The sequence below is a fragment of the Haliaeetus albicilla genome, chromosome 23, assembly GCF_947461875.1.
Source record: "Haliaeetus albicilla chromosome 23, bHalAlb1.1, whole genome shotgun sequence".
Taxonomy (NCBI): Eukaryota; Metazoa; Chordata; class Aves; order Accipitriformes; family Accipitridae; genus Haliaeetus; species Haliaeetus albicilla.
Genome location: NC_091505.1, coordinates 23,224,344 through 23,244,169, shown reverse-complemented (window position 1 = coordinate 23,244,169; position 19,826 = coordinate 23,224,344). Strand labels below are relative to the sequence as shown.

The following is a 19,826-nucleotide window of genomic DNA, read 5'->3' as shown; positions in this document are numbered from 1 at the left end:
AACAGAATTTCTAGTGTCACTGTGGGGCTAGCAGAAGTTGTGAGGAGATACTGCACTATGGAATGTGCACAAGGCACAAATGATGAATGAGCAAAAGAAAAAGTAAAGCTTTTATGATAGTTCCGAAACAGATAAGTATTGATATTTTGGAATCCAAATTTCAGGCAAACTGTTGGACTTTGTTATACAGAGTCCAATGGAAGGTGAAGTCAGTAAATGTGAAGTTTAAAGAAGAAGAATTCTATTAGTTAAACTTGCTGACTTGGAATTTAATGTGTTTTGTTTCTTTAATCATCTCTTAAGGCCCAGGAAGCTGTCAGAATTCAGGCAGCAATCAGAGGATATTAAAACAATCTTCACAGAGCTCCTGGACAAAACACATTTAGTGTTCCATCACAGAGAGAGGAGTAGAAAAATTAGATGGCTGGGCTTCATATACCATTTCCAGGGAAACAGATGAAGACATAAAGCAGGAAGTGAAAATGGTGAAGGAATAATCGTTTTCAAGTGCAAGACTGGGTGGCAGAAATTGTATTATCTATCTCCCTTTGATCAGATTCTGGATAAAAAAATATAAAGGAAAAGCCATCTGCTCTACTTCCTAGATTCTATTTAAATTCTGACTTATGTCCTTTGAGTGATAAGCTACCACAACAAGTCAGCAAGAAAGGTAAGATGATGCAGGTTTGCATGGATTTTGTAGGGATTTACTGTGGTGACATTTTTTAGTACATGGTGGAAAACTATGTACAGGAATTAGTCTTCTGGGAGCAGGGAGAGAAGCTGCCTTGGATAGTGTTGTGGTTTAACCTCAACTGGCAGCTAAGCACAACGCAGCTGCTCACTCGCTTACCCCCCCACCCAGTGGGATGGGGAAGAGAATTGGGGAAAAAAAGTAAAACTTGTTAAGGAACAAGCATGTCTGCACTTTCCAGGCAAGAGTAAGCCTTAATGTCCTCTATCTGCAATGCCAAAAGCTAGTCTGGTCCTTTCCAAACTTTAAGGGCGTTACCACTCAAACCTCTTCATAGAAATGAAAGTGTCTGGTCTGCAAAAGGTACATTGGACTCCTTGGTGGTTAGGCAGTCAAGAATTAGATGTTTCATGCAAGCAGTTCATATTACAACCCCTGATTTTACAAGGAGTTCATGCTGTAAATGGACATGATACAGAAAGCTTTCCTTAGGCTGTATTTCAGTCTCAAATTACTCGTTGGGGCAAAATTGTAATAGAACTATACCTCAGAGTTAAATTGTTATTCAGAAGTCTTAGGTACATTTTCTAGGACATAATTTAAAGTTATTGCTCCTACCCACTTTGATGAATGAACACCATGAGGAATACAGTTCTAGAGTTCATAAAATGGTATCCCTGTGCTGTGTTATTTCTTCTTGGTGGATGAGAGGAGTGAGCCAGTACAGGGTTTGCCTACTGCTGTCACTTAGTTTAGTTTTTTCATCGGTTGAGATTTCTCTTTCTCCTTCTTCTCTACAAGACAGAGTAGGGTTTTTTAGTTTGTTTTCTATTGACAGTTTTTGCTTAGTATCCCCACACACTTGAAAAGCTGGGACTAAAATCGGAGGCTTGAGGTTTGACACTGAAACAGGTACAGCTAAAGGTGACTGTTTCCCTATCTGCAGCCAAAGAAAATAGGACAAAAAAGTACGAAAACTTTTATATCCTGTCCTGGTATGTTCTTTGCTTTCAGAAAGACCATAATCAATCTCTCAGTATTTCTTTGTCCTGGAGCATAGATTTATTAGTAGTGGGAAGGAATTTTTTAGTAAAACCTGGAATACGATATATTATAATAGTTCTTTGCTAACATAAATTTCTATTAGAGTCAGTCATTGTCTTGTCCACCCGTGTGAGACACATGGTGAGAGAAATTTCTAGAGGTACCAAAAAAGATGCAGGTTATTATAGAGAAGTTTGGAATGTATTTGCTGAAATGAAGGCAGCCCAAATCACATTACTAATCTGCTCTCATACAAATATTGGAATGGTGACTGTGAATCTTTATTACTCAGCTGCCACTTTGTGAAGTGTTTCTCTGTCAAATCTAAAAAGGTGCCTGCCCTCTTCAGTTCAGACATCTGAACCTCCACATTTTATATAATACTCTACAGATGGCTTGTTCTGTTCTAGATAACTACAAGGAACTGTAGCCACATCTCTGTATTAATAATTTATAGTAAAGGTGCTATGCAATGGCTTTAAAAAAGCAAATTCAAATCTATGTTATGCCATGCTTGCGAGTCCTCATTGTAAATATATGTGCCTGACTTGATCTCTTGAAGATTTCAGACCCAGTATGCAAACCTGTTAAACAATGAAAAATTAACATAAGTACACAGGAAAAATTGCATTGCAAGACATGGTTTTATTAATTTATAGTGAAACACTTTGAAATGCCTCTCAAATGTATCATTAATAGTCACTTAAAGTTTCTTTCCAATGCAATAATACAGTAACATAATAAAAGTAAGAATGTATACTGTAATTTTTATATGATGTAAGTTATATATTTGTGAAAAATCCAATGTCTTAAAGAACTGGGTCACATGATATTTTATAATATAGAAATAGTTATAATTTAATGCATGTTTTTTATTTATGATTGATTGTATTCAATATATAGAGATTTGGAACTTGTTGATACTAATTTTTTATTTGCATAAAACTGATTGTGATACTTTATTTTGTCATATCGTTGTGAAGCACCTGAAAATAAAGGGTGATAAGATAATTTTAAAAAATTAAGTTTAACTTTTGTATGTTGTCTCATACAAAATACTTTGTTTGAAAAGTTAATTGGTAAACATGACTAAGTCACACCTGTTTCACTAATGTTGGGGAAAAAACTTCATCCCTGAAGTACTGAAACATACATTCCCAGAAGAAATCACTGAAATAACATGCAGGACATACTAATGCTTGGCATTCCCTTGTTTATGCATCTTAAATTTTGAGAAGTGCTTCCATTTTCATTTCTTGGTAATTTATTCTAAAGGATGCTGTAGCTCAGAACTTGGAAAATGGCTTTTATCCGTACTGGAGGAATGACACACATTGTTAAAAGAATGAGGCAGATAGCAAATATGTTTACCTCAGTATGACTCCATGATAATCTTCCAGGTAAAGTAATTTGCCAATCCAAGGGTCATAAATAATGTAATACCTTGTGTAACCTACAGTGTAACTACTTGAAAGAAGAGAAATTGTGTGAATAAGTAATGTGGCTATTGTAATGGCGGATTATCATTATGATTCTTGAATAAGTTAGGAAATATTGTAAAGATTTTTTTAATGCATCAATATAGTTATATTTTAATGAAAGTTTGGAGTATTTCTGAATTGCATTCAAATACAGAAAATGTGTTTTAAATCTAAAAAGAAAGTGGGGTCCTACAAAGCCTATACTTTTTAAGAAAGGACCATTAGTATGCCCTAGATTGTGTGTAGTTTTTATTTTAAATTGCAGGGATTCTAAGAAACAAAGCTCAGATATGTGCTGATGGTAAGCTACAGTCAAGAAAGACTGTAATTGAAACCATTGTAGAAGCTATCATATTATTTATATTACCACAGTATTGCTGTGCTTGTCTTGTAGACCAGAGCAAGTGTACAAACCAAAATGAAATGCTAAGGAGAAGAAAATCTAGAAGTTGGAAAAATCTTGTCATTAACAATAATTTTTTATTTGAAGAGACTTCTTTACATTTTAAAGTCTAATGTCCAAATCTATTTTGTGTTGCAAAAAAATGAGTCTGTCAGTACATACGAACAAATTGTAGGAGGAGGAGAGAAAGAAGAGGGAAATGGAAGTTTTATTGCTGACTCAAAAGTGGTGAAAGGGACATGCGTTTGGGAGTTCTGAGTTTACTGTGGGGCAGAGTCAGAACACCATTATTCAAGGTACAATTAGTTCTTTGCCCTTTCGTTTACACACTGTAGGAGATAGCTTTTACTGAAACAACTGAAATAAATTCCATGTGTTTCCCTTGCTGTGATCGGGTAATGGGTCTAAACTGAGTCTGTCATGGTTTTAAGTGTTGGTAATTTTTTTTGTGCTTTATTTGTAGCAGTCCTAATATCAATATTTGAGAAATGCGTAGCTTGCTTTCTGTTTGCACCTCCCTCAGAACCTCTGCAACATAAGGGTAGTAGAAAGAGTGTTCTCCAAAGCCACCTTGAAGCAGATCTGAAATTAATTAAGATTAAAGATAATGAGCAGTTGACCAGCTTCCACTATTAATTTTCATCGGTAACTTTGCTTTAGTTATAGCTCTCTCTTTGAGGAAATAAAATTAGTCTAGGTGTAGTCTACCTAGACTACAGTTGTAGAATGTATAACTTTGCACTTGATTTTGCTGTGTTCCAGAAACTAAGACAGTAAGAGAAAGAAATGGGTATGCTGTGAAATATAAAGCTAACAGCTGTTTAGGCCTATTGGCATTGGCTTTATTTGTTGTTACCTAAGTAGGCACTAAAAAGAGAAACCTACTGATGGCCTCTGCAGCTCTTCCATGGGCCATGCCAACAATGTAACAGAAAGTCAATAATTTGGGTTTTGTATCCACTTTGTTAAAACATCTCACACAAGTAAAATTACTTTTTTTTTTCCGTCCAAAAGTCTCAAACTAATAGACCTTTCATTACCTTTTTAGAAGATTGTTGCAAGTGATAGGTCAGAAGATCATGGGTTTCAGAGGTAAGAAGAGTTTAATTACTGTGCACATCAGGAGATTTCCTGGTTTTTAATTTAGCCATCTTAATTCATTCTAGTATTTACACATTACAAACAGCATTTTATGGGTTGAGATGAAAGTTTTTGTATTTAAGAGATTACCAAGACACAGCTTTCTAATATAGATAGGGGAAGGCTGCATTGAAGAGTAGTTTGAGAGAGTTTAGGATGACATTTGAAGCATATGTTTACATTTTTGATAGCTGTCTACATTTTATGTGCTGATTTTCCCTGATACAGTTACTTGCACTTGGATTCTTGGCACTTCTGGAAGAAAAAAAAAAAAAAGATCTTGAGAAGATTAAAAGTATTGCAGACCACAGAGAGGAGGACAGTCAAGGAGGAAAGGTGGGAAACAACAGTGTGAGGGACTCATGGAGGAAACGGATACCAACTTTTACTGGGGTAGGTGAAAAGGGGAAATAAATTGGCAGTATGAAAAGAAGCCTTGGATTGCTGTGTGTGAGCTGTGAGCGCATCTTGCATTCCTAACTAACATTGTGGATTGTTTTAATAGTATAAATGGCAACAAAATACTTCATCAGTAGCTGGGATAGCTGCTTACTTTGGTAATGGTGAACATGGAAGATTCTAGTAAGCCTTTAAAAAGTGATCTAGGGAAGGCAATATCATGGGAGAAGATGTCACATTCCTGCCTAGGATGTCTTCCTCCCTGTCATTCTTTGATGAGACGCAGAAATTCAAGACAGCCCTGAGGTGTTACTGGGCAAATTTGAAAACAGCTTGTGGTGCAAACATCAAAGCCAGGCTTGGAAGAAAATGCTGTCAGCAAAGAATCAGAAGTTTCCTGGTAGAAAGATAAACCTCTGGGATGTCATTTGGGATATTGACTTTCTCATTCCCTTCTCATTTTCACCTCATGATGTAGGGAAGAAAATGACCAGCAAGCACAGTTTAATATCTTCTCTGAAGTGTAGTCTAATAAAGCAATCCGTCTTTCTTAGTCTTCAAAATATGTTTATGCGTGTTTTCCTATCTGGCTGTTTTTACCCAGAATTCATCTCCCCATTTTATGCAGTCAGATTTTTACCTTCTATCCTTTCTCTTTCTACATGGATATATATGCAGAAGGTATACTCTTTAAATGAAACTTGGAGAATTGGGTTTTTTGCCTATCAAAGCTTGTCCATCTGGTTCTGATCATTTCTTCCCTACCTGCCTTGGGGCATTTTTTATTAAAAAAAAAATCTGAAGGAGAACTACAACTTTCATTTGTGTTATGTTTAGATATCACCAATTAAATGGTGCTGAGTTGGGTCAGTAGCAAAATCTTAATAAGAATTATCATTAAGTTGCAAGTAGTGGTCTTGATATAGTCAACACTATGATTTGAAATACTTATTTCTCCTAGTTATGAACAAATGTTCTGGCTTGGTGCTAGAATATACTGAACTCCTTGTCCTGCTTGATACAAGGCTCCACTTAGCTTTTAACTTATGAATTACCTTCTCCAAAAGTAGTAAGGTATATTCATTAAAGTGGGTATTTAGATCTTTTGCCTTTAATTTTTTTTTTTTTAATCTAGGGGAAAAAAAACATGCTATGAAGTAAGTTTTTGTTTCAGTTACAGTGGTAGTAAATGGAGCTGTTGTGATTGGGACCAGAATCTGGTGCAATTATTTGTGGGGAACAGGCATCTTTTTACCTTTATATATGCAGATAAAAATATCTAAATAAAGCTGCGGTTTGGACTGAAATGAATCTCAGTGTAATTCCACATTTGCAAAAAGAAAACAGGTTCAGAGAAGTTGGGACAGTGTAAGAATTACTTTTTTGGTATTACTTATTTTTAATTCAAAATAATGTTGCTAAAAATTAATGTTTTCATTTGCAGATGTGATTACTTCAGAGTGGACTGGAAGGAGTATTGGTACATGGGCCCCAAATGTAACCACCATTTGAACACTCTAGATTTGATTTTAGTAACTATTCTTCCTGCAGTAGCACTGGTTATCATAGTTGTAATATTTTACTGTGTCTACTATTGTAAAAGTGAAAAAGCTGGGTAAGTTACTCTGGATGCAGTTAAAAAGTTTTTTATAATCAAAATGGAAGGAAAGCAAAAGAAGTCTGGTATTCTGATTATTTTTTAACCTCTGGATATTTAAATCAACAAGCTTGCCATATAGCATCCTCTGCCAAACTACTGTTTACACAGTTTAAAACTAAATCAAAGCATCTTACCAGAGCACTTAACAGCTTTTTATTGCTGCATGCAGAACTTCACTCTTAAGTCATTGCTTGTCTTCTTTAGGGCTAACCAGGCAAGCTTTAAAGATTGATAAGTACATTTACTACTTTAACTCTAGACTACCAAACCTGTCTTGCTGATTTATTTGCTATTAAGGGTTGGCTTGCTTTCCACAAGTTTAAAAAAAAAAAAAAAAAAAAGGAAATAAGACCAATAAACTGACAAGAGTCTTGGCAATTAAACACTGTCTCCCATTCTTTGGTGCTAGGCATTGGCAATTTGAGCTGTTTTTTTGCTTTCAACACTTTATCTTTTTTTTTTTCAGTGATACCTGTCCCAAGTACATAGACAATATGGTTTTTTTCTTCTTTCATTGAGGCCCATTAGTGTGTATCACTGGTACATCATCTGTCATAGGAAAATTGTATGATATGGTTGTTGAACCAATCTGCAGTACAAAAAGATTTGTCAAAACTATTGCTAATGCTCTAAATTCACGTTGTTCCCCCGACCAGGAACCAGACAAATCCTCCGTACCATGAAACACAACATAACCTCGCATTTACTGCTGAAATGGCTGGTAACTTGGGGCACATTTATCAGTAGTCGCCAAGGGTAAGAGATGTTGGCATGTGAGACATATCACATGTTCCTAGTGGAAGTCAGACATGATTTTGTGATTCAACAGAATGGTATACGAATAGCAAAAAAAAGGTCATCTGGTAAAATTAAAGGTAATCTGAGTTTAAAATCTTCTTTTTATTTGCCCAGTATTTGATTTCCAGGATCATCTAAATGCATGTGAGAAGGTGAAACTCTCCAAGGATGAAGTGAATCTAATTTGTACAGGAGAAAACAAAGAACTAGGGTTATTTTAAAAGGATGTTCAAATATTTCTTTTTAGGCCAGTTAGAAGACCAACATTAAGAGAGGTAATTTGGATATGAGCTCAAGCCACATGCTATAACCTCTTCCCTTGTATCATCACTGTGCTGTTCCAGCTGCTGGGTGAGCTAGTTTCAGCCTGATCAGCTCATCAACTAGGTCGCTGAATGCTATTACTGGTACTAGTGCCTGTGCCAGGAAAGGGACGGGAGTACATAGCCAGAGGGCAAGAGTTTGGTATGCGGTTCAGACTTCAACCAGTTTCAGCTGTGGAAGAGCCCTGCCTACAGTTTCATTTGACTGTTTATTTGTTATACTTCACCAGAGGGGAAGGGTTGGCTCTTTGTCTTGAAGGTGTTTTGCTTGTATGAGGGTTGTCAGCAAAGTTCCAGGAGGATTTGTGTAGTGTTCATGTAAGAACAGGTAAAAGGTAGCGCTAGTAAGGTGAGATGTTTTGCTGATGATACCATAGTACTTGGACTAGTCAAAAATAAGCCTTACTATGAGGAAGTACAGAAGGAGCATATTACAATGATTGACTGGACAAGAAAATGACAAATGAAATGTATTGTTTATAAATGCATACTAATGCATGTAGAAAAGAAGTTTTGTGTACCTGGCAGTCATCTCTAAATGAGAAATTAGAACTCAGAAGGGGTGTATGGAGTATTCTTCTGTGAAAAAGTTTGTTTTGCTAGGGATTTTTGGGAGAAACTGAAAACAATACGAGGAACATTGTAATTATGCCTACATTTTGACTACTGAAAGTAATTTTGAGCACCCACCTCAGTGAGCAATGTGGTACATCTAGAATTTCAGGGTCATCAGTATTGATTTCTGCATGAGGAAAGGTTGTGTGAGAAATTACTATTCTCTGCTTTTAATGTAAGAACTAGGCAACGTCAAATAAAATCAGGCAGAAGTTTTAAACAAACAAACAGTGCTTTTTGATAAAGTGCATAATCCAGCAGTATGTGCTGACAGTGTAAATTAGCTTTTAAAAAGTAAGACATCTATTCAGGGAGGCAGAGGCATTCAGATTGGATGTGTGCTTTCAGGTGGGTAACATCCTGGCTGTTCCACTTACTGGGCTGTGGTTCACACCTTGGAGCAGCCTGGGAGTGCACCAATGGATTCCCCTTCAGATTAACCAGAATATATGCTTCAACCTCCAATGAACATTCAGTGCCCAGGCCAAACTAGACATATTCTGAAAAGCAAACCCTTCTGAAGCGCGTAGTGTCAGTGTGGGGTCCCACTTGTATTAGTCTATTTGCTGCTGCAAATGCAGCCACAGATTCCACTCCAGCTCAGTCAATTAATGACTTTGATGCTGCTGGCTAGAAGTTATGTTGATTATTGGCAGTACTTCGGGTACTTACACTGTTTGCATATTTTTAATTTATGCTTCCGTTGCTGGCTGTTCTCGGTGTGTTAGGTGGCCTGACCCAGTCTCTTCCTATATTCTATTATTTCTATTTGTGCAAAAGTAAATTTTGCAAGTACGAGATGTGTCAGAGTACAGGTAGAGAGGCCTAGTAAAGATTTGATCTATGTTGTTTGCTTTAAAGACAAGAAATGGGGCTTATTTTTGTAATGAAGATGTATGTGGTCACCAGCTGGTGCAAAGCAGCATAATTGCACAAATCAATTAAGACAAACCAGGTGGTACTATCTGAGAATCTGACCTTTTGTGAATAAACACCACACAGTTCTGCAGGCCCAGAGTCTAAGGTTAAAACTTTATGAAAATGAGAAGTGTTTGTTTCAAAGATATTTTATTCAATTGGAAGTGGAATGAAAAATCACGGAACGGGTTAAGTTGCAATAATGTGACCCTTCTTTCCTTTTCATGTTGTGAGCGACGCTTTCGAATGATGTTTTTGGAGCCTGGGGGGGGAATCAGTGTAGATGACCAGAAGGATAGGGCTGTACCAAATGCATTGTTTATCTTTGTCATCTCTCAGCTGCATAATCTATGAGTGATAGTACATAACTGCTTGTAGTACATAACATCAGCATTGTTGGCGGAGTTCTAGCCCTATTTGTTTAAAATTCACTGCCTACAACTGTGTTAGGTTTGGGGCTAGCATATTTAACCATTTCCTGGTTTATTATTTTTTTCTAGAAAGAAGAAACTCCCTAAATCAAATATGAAAATAATTTACCTGCATCACCTTTGTAACAGAATATTACACTGGGACCTTTACAACATTCCTGTGAGACAGAGTATAGACAGAGGCATTTATAGGATTACAAAAGTAATCTGTGATGCAGCTGGGATTTGAGCTTTGGTCCCCAAAGGGCCAGATGCTGCCTTTTTGGCTAGGCTAATGCCCTGCCATGCCAATTTTCTCCATTAGGCAAGATGCTCTTTATAGTAGAGATCACCGCTTGAACTAGTGGGTATCACAAAAAAAGATGGATAAATGCATTTCAAAAACAGAACGGGAAATGTGAAATACAGAGAAACGTGAAAGGGATATATATTTTTGTGTGTGTGCGTGTGTTCGCTTCCTCATTCGGTACCTTAAGTGATTATTTTACATATTAAGGAGTGTATCGTGTCTGAGAAGAAGACATTGTAGGCTGTCAGAGAAAAGAAAAGCAATTAATGTAGCCATATACATTATTTCCTGTTAAATATGTTTGTAAAGTACTAGTATCTTGGAAATGCAGTGGGGAAAAAAAATGAGGCATGAGCCCACCTTCACCAGGAGATGGTGCTGTTTAATTTTTCACTAATTCTGAATTTCGTTCAACTGATGCCGTCATTTTCGAGGTGTGAATTAGACCAAATCCTGCGCACTTTGTTAGGGAAGAAAACCTACTGTAAAAGGAACTGCTTTGGGTAAGGGCTGCAGTACTTACTACTTTGTCATGCTCCAGACTGCAGGTTGCAGCCCAGAGGCAGTCCGTGGGACGTTTCTGCCTGCCTCATCTCCTCGCTAGATGCGGTGGTTGTGAAAACGTGAGCTTGTAAAAAGCCCGTTGTTAATTGTCTGAGCTTTCGCTTTCATGCCAACAAGGCAGGCCACTGCACATCTTTGCTCTGCACTCTGCAGAGCCCTCGCCAAAGCTCTCTGAGAGAGGCAGGAGAGGAAACTGAAATCTGCATCTGATAGCATCAGCTCCTGCAGCTGAACTACCCTGAACGTTGCTTCTCTCCTGAGGGTACCTCGTGCTGAAAATTACTTCAGGTCATTATATGTTTAAACAAAGATACCTTTAGCAAATGAACGCCACTTGCTAGTTTTATGAACAATATAGAATAATTATTTTGTTTCTTCATGTTGTTTTGCTTCTTCCTCTATCAATATGTTTGGCAAGGCAGCAGCCTGTCTTTAAACCACAATATTCAGTTGATCTTAATTGTTGATCCCTGCATTTAGTTTAATTTTTGGCTCAGTTTTGCGTAAATCAGAGGTAAATCCACTGTTTTTATGGAGTGGCATCTTTCTGAAAGGTTTAATCATAAAAGCCTGAACAAAACTTCCAGGCCTTGATAAGACCCTTAATACCTGGTTTACTTAATTGTGCAGATATACCTGGGTGGGTGTTTCTCTGTTATATCTTAGAGGTATATTTTATGCATTATCCAAATATGTAAAGACCTTGCTTCTACTGAGTCTTTTAGATAAATTTCTACATTTGAAAATGTGTCTATAACAAACAATATATTTTGTAACTGATAAATCAGTTTATACAATTTCTTTACACCGAAGACAATTGCTAACATACTGTACCTGGTGAGCTATTTTTGTAATTCGTTGTTATTTTGCTCTGTATAACCACCTGATCCCCTATGTATAGGGTGACTGGGTTGGACAAATTCCAAAAGCTGTACTGAGAAGACAAGACTTTGATGATGTCCCAACCCCATGTCAATTAGAGAATTACAGGTATGCTGCTGTTTTTCTGTCTTTTTTTTTTTTTTTTTTTTTTTTCTTATTTCCACATTATACTCTGGTTTGGAGACTAAGAATTACTTTGTAGCTTTGCCAGTGGCATGGCAACTGACAAAGATCCAGTAAATGGCTAAGCGTTTGACTGGATTATTCACGTACATTTTGTGGCTTGAATCTATAGAAAGGGGTTATTTTTCTGAATTTTTTTCTTTATTCTCCTCTACCTTGCATAACTCTAACAGCATTGCTGCAAGAATTCTAAGACTATTTTGTACATTATTACTAAATGTGAACTAGTACACAGGACTAAATTTATCAGCTTCCTGTCTAAGACTTGGTCTCTTCCTAATGTATAACCAAAACGAAAAAGTCAGTGTGTGTTTCTCTTGTTTCTGAAGCTAAATCCTAAAATAATTGATTTATCCAAAGGCTTGTATGGTTTTCCTCTAATAATTACGAATTTTATTTGTATTAATTTTCATTACTTTTTAGAAATGCAGTTTCTTTAGTTGTGCTTTCTCACTTTAATCCTCCTCACTAACACTAGCCAACTGTTGCAGCTCCTACCCGCAACTTTTGCAGAGAACTTGTTTACCATGAGGCAACTAAATGATAGCAGAACATTTTCCTCATAAGTAGCAGGCTTCTACTGCAGAAACACAGTGGAACTTCCTGATATTTCAGTCCATCAGGAAGGTCTGATTTTTTTATTTTTTTTTTTAAATATAAACATTGAAAATGCTGAAGGTTTATCTATCATGAATTTAAAACATTTTCAGAGTAATCATAGGAATATAGAAAATGAGGTATTATGACACTGTTCAGTGTACAGTGGGGGGAAAAAAGCTCAAAGAATATGTTGCTTCTTTAAATTCACTTTTATCTGTGTTTGCAGGATGAGGGTTTCACAGTAAAATGAACTTAAAAGACAGAAAGTTTAGATGTCTTAATGTTATTGCCTCAATGTCGTGCATGCAGTTGTGACTTTTATTATTTTTATATTTCAGTTTAAGCTAACACTTTATGTAATTTGCAGTATATTTTTATGCATATTTTTAATAACCTCTTTTCTCTCTTTTGCACAGTCCCAAGCATCCTCAGCCATTAAGGAGACCAGATCCAGCAACAGACCATTTTTCTAACCAGCGACCTCAATATGAGAAATTTGGCTATCCAAGCAATAATTTTGCCTTATGCAGGTTATGCAGAGGGGAGACAGTATCAGGTATGTATTAATAACATACCTAGGCATATATATTATATAATCATTTGTCTTCATACTGAGTACAAATTATCATAATTCAAATTGGTAGTATTTATGTCACTAAGTAAAGATGTGAGCTAATAAAAAGCCTAAAACCACCTTTTACTATACAGGCAATCTCTTCAGGAATATTACATACCTGCTAATTCCATTCTAGACTGGAAAAATTTTGCAATGTTTTAATCATTTTCTGAGTCATTTACACTTTGATACCACAACTCGTATAAACAGGATTCTCACCAAACTGAGGGGTGGTTGCCTAAGACAGCCCCTTAAGAACAGACGAGATATCCCTGCAGCTCTGGCAGAGGAATTACTGGAATTCTACGCTCTAACTTGCTGTACATTGAAGGGAATTCATATGGCCGACATGAAAAAATAAATGCCTAAAAGCTGTGTGCCCATTTCACCAATACTGCTTTTTCATGCCAGCATGTCTTGTGATTTCTCTGGGATACTGTGAAAGATCAAGCTATTAGTTTCCAGCCATGCTGAAAACTTCTGTAATGGCAATGTAGAAGAGTGCTAACTCCCATGTAACAACTGTCTTGTTACATTTACTGACAATGTAAACTTTTTAAAATTATAATAATTTTCCAAACTCTATCCTGAATAATGATACAACCAAATTTCCACTGATGCATGAAAAATATGACTGTTAATAGTTCTATTAGTATTTTCCTCTTACAAATCAGCTTTCCTTTCAGACTCTGAGGTTCCTGTTCCCTTCCCTCCACCACTTTGTAATTCAAACTTACTAAAGCTTCATGGAAAGTTGCTATTATACATTTCATGTACAAATAGTATGATGTACAGAGAAACTAAATTATTTATTCCAGAACTTATGAAATCATTTGAAATCACTTGTATAACTAAGTGTTCTAGCAGGCTGTTCTTCCCCTGCCTGGTCTTTCTGGCCCAGATGTTGATAGATCAGTATTTTGTGATTACAGTTGGTTTATGTAAATGAGCCTTTCAGGTTATTTCTGTACAGGAGGTACCAGTATAAATTATCAGTAAAAACCAGGCATTTCTCTTCATAATGGAGTTTAAAAAAAGACAAAATGGATAAAGTTTATTGTGAAAAGAAAAATGTTAACATTTTACAAAAAGAAAACTCACGTCAGAAAACTTCAGAAAGGCATATGTTTGAACTGCAGAAAAGTACTAAAAAGGTAGGGCCTTTAGCGTAAGTGGAAAAATAATTAAATAAAAAGGAGTTGTGATGTGCTTTCACTGTCCTTATTTAAGATGAGAATATTACCTGTGTATTTTATTGTACATTTGTTGCCAGTCATGCATTATATCGGAGCCTGTAACCTAATTTATCCATCTGAAGTGTTCTTCCTCTTCCCCCCCCCCCATGTCATGTAATATCTGCAAAAATAATTTTATGCGTAGAAAAATCTGGTAAGTATTCCAAGAAGTATGTGTGTGCGTGTGCATTTTAAGAGTCCTGCATTCCTAATTGTTTGCCGTTAACTCAGTGGAAGAATGATGAAGGAAGGAAAAACAACAGGATTTTCTTTCCAGAGTAGTAGCTTTGGTCTATGGATTACTTGCAAAGGATCACTACAGGGTCAAGAGAAATGTACGTGGCCACGTCTGGCCATGTTTTGTCTTCCACAATAGCCCTGTGATTTCTTTGACCCTCCTGTTTAGGCCACAGAAACTTCCTTCAGTTTTTTTTAAAAAACCCACCTCAATAGCAATAAAATGTTCTGCTGTTGCTGCTTTCTAGTTGGCCCTACTGAAATGCTTTTAAATACTGCAAAACCTGTTTCAGTTTGTGTGCACAAAGTCTTAATATGTTCAGTTATTTGCATGAGAATCATCTCCCAAAGTTATCGGTGAGTACACATTCGGAAGCAGCGCATATATTCAGATACTAATAAAAGAAATATAAAAATGTAGTTTGATTAGATACAGATTATTTTAATAGCAAGCATACTGGGGAGCATATGTCATGCTACTGATTTAATTCTAATCTCTTTACAGAAATACTAAGTACCAGTGCTTCCTATATCTGAAACGACTTGGAATACTGCGTGATCAATGGACGATCCAAATGCTGAGAGATCAGTAAGACCTTGTGGGCTAGGACACAGAGGAAATAGCTACAACTATTAGAAAGCACTAAAAGTTATTGCAAAGAAAAGGTATAGAAGATAATTATAAACCAAAATATGATATTAGCATCCGATTTGTTTACTGTGTAATTGATGACAACTTTTTGTGACTACCTGATTTTACAGTTTACATAGCTGCTTCTCAGTATTGCTTAAATTGTTGCACATTTATCGGGACACAGGGTTCTTTTGTGATTAAGCGTATGTCCTATGCCTAAATGACAAGAAGTACCTATCACAAAAAGCCGCCCTTCCTCAGAAGAAACTCATGAGAAAGGAAAAAGTCTTCTCAAATTTCAGCATGAGAAATTACAAATATGCATGCTAATCATTCTTCCTTTTTTGCTTCCCAGAATGGTTTGAATCCACATCAAAGGGAAAGGGGGGTAAGGGGTTGCATCTTTTCATATTTCTCAGGAAGGCTTGTCAAAGACAACTTTTGCCAGGTACAGTTTTTGTTTCTCAGTGTCCATTTGGCTCACCCATTTATTCGTGATGTTTGCTCCACTCGGTGTCATAATCTTCCTCCACATGCTGGTGAGCTGTGGTTCCGAATCTGATGCTGTTAGTAAGGCCGTGAATTTCTCTTAACGATAATTATGAAGATTAAGATTCTTCAGGGTGTTGTAGCATGTAGAGCCTGTTGTGCCCTGACTGACATTGCTTTGGTTTTCCCCTTAAAGAGCCAATATTTAAAGAAAGAAAACAACAAATTACATACAATTTTGAACTGTGTAGTAAGAATCGGTATTCTTGTTACACCCATAATCTGCAGAATTAGGTAGAAGGGAAGGCTCTGTTCTCAGGCATAGCCACTTAGTCTCACTGACACTGGCAGTGTTGTACAAACATAACCAAGGCACTCTGGTGCCCACTATCCTAAAATGTATCAAATACTGAAGTATTTATTGACTGATGTAGCAACCTCAGCTTATGAGCCCATTCCGTTGTCCCTTGTTGCTTTTTCACTTTGTATTCCATTGTCATCTTGTTGATCCTATGAGCTGAAATGGTTTGCCTTTAAAAATGCAGTGGCTTTCTTTGTAACTTGCTTTGGAAATAAGGAAAATAAACGAAGCTATGGAAAATTGACTACCTTGTCACTAACTAACAAATTAAATGAAGTCCCAGATATATTTCCCATTTTCCAAAAAGTCTCAAGCACATTACTTAATATTTACACTAAATGATTCTTTTTCCTTAGTTTCACCTATTACCTAATACTATCAGACAAAACCAGAATCTTAACGTTTTTAGAAAGAGGAAAATACTGATATTTCTTTTATATAAATTGGAATGCTCTCCTTGCAACAGCTCCATGCCTTAACTCCATAACTGCATCCTGGCACTTCCAATGCTCTCCACAACTCTGTTATTGCCCAGACTGTATTGGCTTTCCTATTACATTAGTACATTAGTAGAGAAGCCCGAAACCTATTCAGACCCCTTAATTTTGCTTCCTGTTCCTTGCAAGTATTGAGTGAATAGGTATGGCTTCCTGCTGGGGGAAAAAGGAAGGGTGGCTCCAAAGCTGGCAGTTTTTCTTGGCTTTGTAACTTAGCTGCCATTCTAGCTGGTATCCTCTAATCTTCAGCCACGATTGCCTTTGGTTGGTTGGTTGGTTGGTTTTGTTTGTTTGTTTCTCCCCCAATGTAACAAATACCCAAAGTGGCTAAGTCTCGCTGGTTTCACTTCTACTGCTGCGAGATACCTCTGGGCATTTAAGTCTGGACCTAGCACATACTGAGGGCAGATTTGCCAACTGTTAAATCATCTAATCCTGGCAGAGGAATTACTCACGGACAGTTGAAATCACAGGCACCAAAATTCATTAAAAAGAATCCAAAGATCTTCTGAATGTGGACTCTTTGCAAACCTGCACTACAATGTCTTCTGAGACTGCAGACAGCCTAGGACAATGCTTGTACATATCAATGTTAAGAATTTTATTGCCAATTAAAGCACAAAGCAGCTAAATGTGCATATTAGTAACATCTGCACAGCCAGCTTGAAGCAGCACCTTGACCAGGGAATGAAACATGGAAGAATGCCATTGCTGTTACTTGTCTCACCCACTGTTCTTTCAACGGGCAAGTTCAGTAAAAGCATCCTACTATCATCCAGTTATTTTTCAATTTCTATCAGAAACAAGAGAAGTGAAAATGGTTCTCTGTTATCTTCAGAAACATACACAAATGGTGTTAGCAAATCTGTTTAGATCCTAGGCTATCAGTTTAAACTACTTTGACCCCAGAAAGTCAGATCCTAATGTGTCAAGTGAATTGCTTTTTTTCTGTCACTTCTTAACCTCCAGTAGTGCCATAATTTAACAATCTCTGCTTGTTGTTGACCTCTAGGTCTGTTTACCAACCTGAAAGCGATCACAGAATTTGAGAGTGTTCAATTTGATATTCCACTGCTCCTTTGAAAAGGAACAGGAGAAAGAGATAAGGCAATCCTGTCAAATATACGTGGTGCTGGCAAGAGAAGAGCTATCTGGAAGGTATGCACTCATGCTATTTAAATTGAAATGCATAAAGTTTCACAGAGAACGAAGCTTTCTTCATCAGACTTTTGCTGTCTGCCCTTTAATCTCAGGCAGATCAAGAGTTGCAGGACATCAGCCACACAGATAGGCACTGCTCCTGATACACTTAACCACTCATGGTCAGGTCATCAGTATTAACATCTGGCAGTTGTATGTGAAAGAAAACTGTAAAGAAACTGCTTGAAATACTCTCGTGTCACTTCTAACAGCAATAATAATATTAAGGAATACCTTTTTGAATATGCCATCTGCCAAGCATTGCGCTTCGGTTGTTTGCCTCTTACCTGGAAAGCAGAGAAGCTCTGTAATTCTTTGAAATCTGTGTTCTGAACTGAAGGGTAAGGAGCATTTCTGGTCATCTGCTAGGTATCATGGTTATGATGTGCTACTTCCCCGTCAAGTATAAACAATTTAAATTGATACAGAGAGTGGTGTTTTGGCTTTTGTGCATTCTTTGTGATTCACTGCTGCACTTTTTGATACTTGGATCCCCGTGATCTCAGTGTCTTGGTGGGTTTTCGTTCTCTGCTTCTGACCAATGCTTTGAATAGATTTCCCTTATCATTGCTGCCTCCCTGTGCAAATTTACATGTGGGGTCTGATGTTGAATGTTTTTGCCACACTGTTGGCAATAGCCTTGTTGTTGCTTGTTGCTATTTTATGCTCGTTTTGCTTTTGAGATTTCCCTTGGTATTACTCTGGAAGACAGAATCCAGCATAGATGGGATTTTGTTGAAGAAAGGGTTAATTAATCTCCCTGTAGTTCTGCTTTTCTGATTGTATCACCTTGTGAGATTCTCTCTCACCATTTTCCCAAGTATTCAGTTTTGTGATTACCTTTTTCAGGTATTTTTCCTCTCGTTCCTTAATTGTGTTGATCAGTTTGAAATTACTTTCCCATTAGAATGCCTATCTTTTGCTAAAGCTGGAAGAACCAACTAGAATGTTCTTCATGCTATATTTACTTTGGTGTGTGGCATGTTACGGACAGCTTTACCCCACTATTCTGCTCCTTACCCCTTAAAAGGAGAAAGAAGGGGAGGGGAGTCAAATTGTAGGAGAGGTCTCCAAATTCTGTGCTGAGGACTTTAAAGTCCAGGAGTAAGAATCTTTTAAGAATCACAGAAGAAAAAAACCCCTTGTAACTCTATTTAACTGCAATTTATAATTGTGTAGTGCAAAATGAGATTTACTTGCATGATTTCAGTACCTAAACATAGCTGCCTGGTGCCATTTTTGACACTCTGTGGCATTCCATCTGATGTCCCACTGCTGTTTTAGAAGAGGGCAAGTCTTCTGTAGGTCATCGTATCTGCTATATCCATTTTGGACATCCTACTAGACATTCAAGCAACTGAATACCACTGTCCTTAAAATGAATTTCAAATGTAAGGCAAAACTTTATAAAACAAACACTCATGAGTTATCTGTATTTCAACCAGAAAGAGAAAACAATTCCTTGTGTTTGCCTAATGGTGTTTGAAATTTGACCGTTACAGTAATACAGTCTATTCAACACAGTTCGTGCGCCAATTTAACAAGTCAGTTTCTAAACTAGAGGTGCGTGCACCCTAAAAATACTCTTAGCTTCAAGTGGGTTTGGGAAACTTAACAGTTACAACCCATTTAGTTAAACCAGAGAACAGACCTTATGGGCTTCTCTAGCCCAAATTTTTTGCATATCGACACTTGTAAGCGTATGCCATTTTTAGGTGTTGAGCAATTTTACTGATGCAGTTACTAAGGTGTATGCATGCTAATTCTTTAGAAGACTTTGAAAATTTTTTTCTTCCTTTTTTTTTTGCTAGACCTATATTAAGAGAACTACTTGGCTAGAGATGCTGGTATTCACACAGACACACCCAAAATGATGGAAAGAAACAAAAGGCGAAGAAAATACTGTGTCTTACACCAGCACTTTCTTCCAAGTTACTATTGGTGTTGGGGTTTTATTTTGTTAACTGTATTCTTGAGACAAGTAACGCCGGCAAGGTATTCTGAATACCCTAACCCATGTCTTTAATGTACAATAACGAAGCCAAGACAGTCGCAGCTGCCTGGCTGAGGCACCTTCACCTTTCTTGGGAAACTAAAGGCAGACGGGAGGACGGCGACGCTGTACCGGTTCAT

General features: G+C 37.1%; 1 protein-coding gene across 12 annotated transcripts in view; it reads left to right on the top strand.

The window, feature by feature from the left end:
* The first annotated feature begins 4,970 nt into the window (after window positions 1–4,970).
* ZNF711 (zinc finger protein 711) overlaps window positions 4,971–19,826 on the top strand; it is a 46,879-nt gene continuing 32,023 nt past the window's right edge. For 7 of the 12 annotated variants that reach the window (XR_011329530.1, XM_069811540.1, XM_069811539.1 and 4 more), the window contains exons 1-6: window positions 4,971–5,155; window positions 6,606–11,749; window positions 12,841–12,980; window positions 15,018–15,178; window positions 15,502–15,594; window positions 17,506–17,651. The gene's annotated coding sequence lies outside the window, so the exon portion shown is untranslated. The remainder of the gene's footprint in view (window positions 5,156–6,605; window positions 11,750–12,840; window positions 12,981–15,017; window positions 15,179–15,501; window positions 15,595–17,505; window positions 17,652–19,826) is intronic. The other 5 variants (XM_069811531.1, XM_069811528.1, XM_069811530.1 and 2 more) reach the window with 5 other exon arrangements.